At 32.4% G+C, this 6,742-nt stretch overlaps 1 long non-coding RNA gene across 1 annotated transcript; it reads left to right on the forward strand.

Moving 5' to 3' along the window:
- Positions 1 to 3,069: 3,069 nt before the first annotated feature.
- Positions 3,070 to 5,972, forward strand: LOC104098449 (uncharacterized). Its single transcript, XR_686771.3, has 2 exons — positions 3,070 to 3,291; positions 5,679 to 5,972. It is a non-coding gene; the product is annotated as an uncharacterized lncRNA (long non-coding RNA).
- The last annotated feature ends 770 nt before the right edge of the window (positions 5,973 to 6,742 follow it).

Here is a 6,742-nt window from a genome sequence, read left to right on the forward strand (position 1 = left end):
TGGTTTTGATTATCTATTTAATTCAGATTCTATTTTTTTTTAAATGGCTTTGAAATGTAATGAAATCGGCTTACCTAGTCTTAGAGATTATGTGTCATCACGACGCATGTGGTGAGATTTTGGGTCGTGACAAAACGCCTCGCCTTACGCCCACACCTTTTAAAACACTGATTAGCACCTTGTTGTGCTCATTCCATAGGGGGGAGGAAGACTAAAAAATTGTCATATTTTTTATTGCTATAATAAAATTACAAGGCATTGCTTTGAATATCTTTTTACAATATTTTAGTCTTTAAATTTGAATTAAAAAATTAGGCCACAATTCTATAATAAAATTACAAGGCATTATCTTAAATATTTTTTTAGCATCTTTTTGTCTCTAATTTCTATTTAATTTTTTTTTAAAAAATGACTACATAGCCGTTGGGCCCATTTAGCCCGTTGGGACCGTTGATCATTAATTCAAAATATCAGCACCATCATTTCTTTTAAGTATTCTAGTAAATCAAAAAAAAATTCGTAACGAAGTAATACGACATTCTAGATAGGAAAATACACCCCTTCAATTCAAACATACATAGTTTACATAATTGAATCATAGCCACAATTAAATTTCCACTTATTGATGATTGACACATAACTATAAGCAAAACAAGCCAAAGCAAGTTCAATAAGAAAATAAATACACCGCTTCCATCAATAATTACAAATAAAAATAATATCCCTTGCTCGTGTATTAAGGAGTACGATTTATTTTTTTATAGAAAATTATGTAGCGGGCACTATAAAGTATAAACATATTGGGTATGCACCTGATTATATCAGTGTGAATGGACAATATCATCCTTGTTATTGGGCGTTTATCTCTTACTCACTAGTGAAATGGGCTAATGAATTGAAAATTGAGCCTATGACAATTTGGTCATTGGGCTCCCTTTCTTTCAAGAAGAATTAACCCAAATAGCCGCCCACCTAATCTCTTAATCTAAAAATAGCCTATGAATGTATAGTATACGTATAATTCGTATATAATATATGTATAACTTTGTATAAATAATGTATAATCTATGTATACCGGCTAGAAAAGATAAACATTGAATCTGACTGGCTATTTGTCTAATAATCCCTTCTTTCAAGGGAAATACTCTTGGGCTTCTAAAAAAGAAGCCCATTATTAATGGGTTACTTAACCGGGCCGAGTTTGGAGCAAGACTAAGCTGTTCCGGTATCTAGCATTTGACAAAGCTGACGTGGCACTATTTATCAGTACATGATGTACTGTACATCTCATAAATTTTCAACGAGGTACTTTAATTTAGAGAACATACTAAACACACTATATTATAATTTAATATCGGATGCACCTCTTATATTTTTTTAAACACTCATACCCCTTATATTATAGAAATCCTACACTTAAACCCCTATAAGGTATATCTATAGCTAAATATATTAAAAATAATTTAATTCAAATTAGTTTTAAACAAACTAAAGTCTATAATAATCTATCCTTCGGCGTCAAAAATATCTTAAAATTACTTAATTCGATGAACTTTATTTGTGTAGGATTTCAATTCTATAATAAGTTTAAATATCTTTAAATAGGGATACCATTATATTTAAGAGTTTTGAGAGGTTTTGTTTTTTGGCCAAATAGTAAAAGTCTGGGACAGACAAGTACAAATTTTAATCCATATTCATCCAACACCAAGTATTCCAAGATTCATTCAATGTAACTATAATTATAGTATGTTGCAAACAGGTCGAAATTACTACTCAGCTAGAATACAAATCCAGGAAAACCAAACACTTTGCTGTAGTAAGTCAATGTCGAGAGTAGAATGAAACCAGTACCCAATCGATGTTACATGGTAGAAAGAATTGATAAGAGTTTGAAGAGTCTACCGGCCACGTGCGATTCAAATTTCAGTAGAGATAAAAAAAAGTATTTTGTGATTTTTTTTATGTGTATAAATATTAGTTAATAAGATACCCGATGTGAATAAAAAGTATTTGTGATTGAGGCGTGTAAATTGATCTGAAAACCATATATCATTTAAAAAAAAAAAAAAAGAGTACCGCCTGTGAATAAATTACTTTATGATTGTTGTTTGGAAGAAATTAAATGGTACTTGTAATATTGATGCACATAGTCAAAGGAAATATGATACAGTCCACGGTTTAATACTCTAACCTCTATATGCATGAGCAGTTTTTCAGGTGAATTCCCCCAATTTAAGGTGATCGAAAACAAACATTCAAGTATATGAGCTAGACATAACAATATTATCGATATGACAACAGCAAAAGTTATATATTACTAAGTATAAATTTATCTTCTTGTCTCCACGTGATCAAGAGAAACGCAAACCTATGCTATTATTGGTCAATAAATTTCTCACCGCCAGATATATCCAATAAACAGCACAACCCACCTTACACTTTCGCTTGCAGCTGTTTTGTAAATCTACTGGTTTTCGAGTTTGTCAAAAGTATATATATCGAAAGCAACAAATAACAATACACTACTCTTTCTGACGCACTAAAGGATATTGAAATTTATGACATCCAAAACCAAAACCATGCATGTATGTAGCTAAGATCTGTAGACTGTAGCCAGCATTCGCGATTACTATCTCTTTTTCCATTTTTACGTACCAGACCCCATTTCTTTTTCAACGTAACTTCCTTTTTCTTATTAGAGAACCTTCTTTTTGTTATTCGGGATTCATAGGCTGGCAATTTAAAAGGGTAGGTTCTTCCGATCCCTTTTTTTTTTCTTTCAAAACTTTTAACTTTAGTACACTAAGTAATGTGATAAATCATTGTTACATTAATTATCTAGTAATATAAAGATAATTACATGGAAATATATAAGCTATATACCTAGAAAAAGAAGCAAATCTATTACTTGTTACGCCACGTTAAATTATAAAGATAGTGTAAAATTATGTTAGAGTATATAAATAAAATCATTTTTAATATAAATCCATTTTTGTTCTTTTTTGTTTTCCTACGCGTGTGTGTGTGTTTTGTTTTCTTTTTTGGTGGTGTGGCTGGATTACTGAGGCATGTTGTTCGTATTTAAAAATACTGTGGGCAAAGGAAAACCTAAGAGCTCCATCAGTGTATAATATAAATTCATTGTGATATATAAGACAGCTTAGAGGCATTTTCTAATAAGGTGGTGGAGAAAATGGCGAGGAAGAGGAAAATGAAAATATATAGTCAACATCGTTTGATCACTTTGGTAACTCTAATCAAGAATGAATGCAAGAGATATTATGCATGGTATGCTTGCATGGAATTAACATGATTTTCGTGTCTTTTTTTGGATCCATTATATTACAACTTCCTAATAATATCATTTTCTTCCTTCTTATCTTTGACTCTTTATTTTCCTCTGAGGTTGTAGACTTGTAGTTTGTGTGAATGCCTTCGAATTAGATATAAAATACATTCTTCTTTCATGTTTTTATAGGTAAGACGGTCATGTTTGGAGACATTAATATTATATCATTGGATCTAAAATTTGAACAAGCTTAAGCTAGCAGAGCATGCATAGGCAGTTTGTATGTTAAAACTTGGCATGAAAAGCTAATCTTATACTATAGTTTTTGAGTTTTCAAGTCTAATCTTGGAACCGTTCTGTCATTTAGGTAAATACAATTATCATGTATAAACTCGTAAGATATTCAATATTCTCTTGGACGTAATTTCTTTGTAGTTTCTACCAATTTTACTAGTATTAAGTTTCTTTGAGTACTTTTGCTATTCTTTTTTATGTATATATTGGGATCCTTTCTTTGTGATTTATGATTTTCTTGATAATCCATAATTAAGCGCATGTTTATTCTTTTGCATTGATATATGCAATTCTTTTCCAAATACATAGCTTTAATCATGACTTTCTAATTTCTATTTATGCGTTTGAGTTGTTTGTTGTTAGGTCGAAGCAATTCTTAGAAAGTGAATTCAATATTCAATTTTTTCCCATCACAGGAAATTTTATAATGCCTCTCTTGGTTTATTGATTTAATAATTTTGAAATAAACAGATTCTTACTAATATGTGATTTTTTTTTTTTTTTTGAGATGGTTATCTTGCTTTAAGGATGAGACTCCTCTACATTTTCCATTCTCTCACTTTTCCCTAGTTCTGGATGAGAGCCACATGGCATAGTTAAGATTTAAGAGTTAAATGTTGAGATTTAATTAACTAAAGCAATGTTCTAACCGTGGTTAGGATAATTAGTATTTGCTTATCAATTTCTTAAGTTTCCGATAACTCTTCTTTTTTCTAGTTTTATGAATTTCCATAATTTCTTAAGTTTCTGATAATTCTACTTTTTCCAATTTTCTTAACTTCCATATATAATAATATCTTAAGTTTCCAAAAATTCTTCTTATCTTCAGTTTTCTGAACATCCATTATCTCGAAAAAGAGTTAATCATTACTAAGCATTTGTGTTAATCTTTACTAGCTTGCTTCATAGTTAATCCCTTATGATAGCTAATTTTAAATGAGAGTGTCATCTCTCTAGGAGTGAATTTCTTCACTAGAAATTTTAATATCAAATAGATTCGTTTTCACTTTTTTATGTGGCAAATATTATTTTGTACCGTTCTTTAATTTTATTATCAATGGTGGGAGTTTACATCTAATATTTTTCATTTTTGGATGGAAATAAGTGTTGGGTTTAAGCTTCTTAGAGCTTAAAAAGGATAAATGGGAAATGGAGGAAAAAATACAATTTTGATTTCCCCTCCTTGACAAAGGGACATTGTCCCATATTTGAGTAGAAAAAGACTTTTGATGGATATATATACAATTGCTCTTCTTCTAGCTATTAAAAAGTTAAGGAGAAGGCAAGCCTCGCGCCGTCACCATCGCTCGCTCGGCTTCGGCTTCAGATAATTCAACTTTCCTCCGTTTTAATTTTCCCGTTATAATTTGAATTTGGCGGTTTGCATAAATGGTCGTTTTATGAAACAACCATTTTGAGGTGCAACCTTACATGAAGAGTTGTAACTCTTCAGTATAACCCAAAGCATTTTGGCTATAAATACATGAACTCTCCTTCAGATTTTTTTTACGAAATTCAGATTTATCCTTCTTCTTTCTACATTGTTTTAACACAAAAGAAAGCAGTAAGTGTGATTTATTACTGTTCTTTGCCTTCGTTGTCACTAGGGTTTGAAGTACCGCTACACCAGTGAGGGTAATCCGTTCTATCCTGGGAGAAAATAATCCCAAACCTCAGGTACTAGAAGGAGATTAAGTTCCTTAAGGAAACACTATGAATTCGGTGGGCTCGGAATAATTCTATTCTTCTATATTTCTGGTTTTATATCGTTTTACTTTTTAATATATTTTCGAATACAGAGTAATAACAAGCTTAAGGAACTTAACTTTTTTTTTTTTTTTTGTATTTATCTTATATTCTGATTGTGGGAGACTAACTACTCTCAGTTTGGAGACCAAAATCTTCGGATTTTCTACTTTTTGGTTGACATTACGAGATTAAAATCTCTGTGATTTTCTACTCGTTCTGTATTCGGTTTGAAGAAATAAAATCTTCACCGTAGTATTTAATCTGTTTCTGTTAAAGTTGTTCGGTTTGAAGATTTTAAATACTTCACCGTTAATTAATTTTGTTTCTGTTTTGTTGTTAACAGAAATGACAGAACCAGTAACTCCAGTGGTTGGCTCTACGAGCAATGTTGCTACTTTCAGTCGTTCTGTGCCACCACCGGCTCCGGCGGAAAAGCCCAAAAAAATTTTCGAGATTGATTTCAAACTTAGCAACAGAAGATGTTCTTCTATTTGACTATTTTGAGTCTACATAAGTTTATTGTGATGACCTGATAGGTCATCTTGTATTTTTGAACCTAATTATATGTTTCGAGGTCTCAAAAATCTCATTTTAGCCTTTATCAATTTGCGTGCACAGTCCGAGTATTTTTTCGGAAGTCTTATATGTTAAAAACTGATAACAATAAGATTTTTACCTTAGAAATTTATAAGTTGACTTCGGTCAACTTTTTATGCAAATGGATCCAGATCCGTATTTTGACGGTCCCGGTGGGTCCGTATCGTAATTTGGGACCTGGGCATATACCCGAAATCAAATTCGGAGGTCCCTAACCCGAGTTATTGATTTTTGTTGAAAATTGAAAGTCTGAAAGTTTAATAACTTTTAAGAATTGACTCATGCTTGGTCTTGTTGATACCGGATTCGTATTTTGGTTCCGGAATCCGGTACAGGTCAACTATAATATTTATGACTTGTCTATCGAATTTGGTGGGAAACAGAATTGATTTGACGTGATTCAGACGTTCAGTTGTGAAAATAGAAGTTTTAAAGTCTTCTTGAAAATTTTCTTTGATTTAGTGTTTGATTCGTAGTTCTAGGAGTTATTTTGGTGTTTTGATTATACAAGCGAGTTTATATAATGTGTTAGGACTTGTGTGCATGTTTGGTTTGGAGCCCCGAGGGCTCGGATGAGTTTCGGATAGGCTACGGGGTGAATTGGACTTAGAAAAATCTGGTGTTTTGCTGCAGCTGGTGTTCTGATGCGTTGTGTTTCGCGATCGCGAAGCCATTCTCGCGATCGCGAAGGGGATCTGGGTTGGGGGAGGATTTTTCACTACGCGAACGCGAGACCATGGTCGCGAATGAGGAGCATTAGGGGGTTTTGCTTTACGCGAACGCGACCCGTCATACGCGAACGCGTAGCTT

The sequence above is a fragment of the Nicotiana tomentosiformis genome, chromosome 1 (assembly GCF_000390325.3).
Source record: "Nicotiana tomentosiformis chromosome 1, ASM39032v3, whole genome shotgun sequence".
NCBI classification, from domain to species: Eukaryota; Viridiplantae; Streptophyta; class Magnoliopsida; order Solanales; family Solanaceae; genus Nicotiana; species Nicotiana tomentosiformis.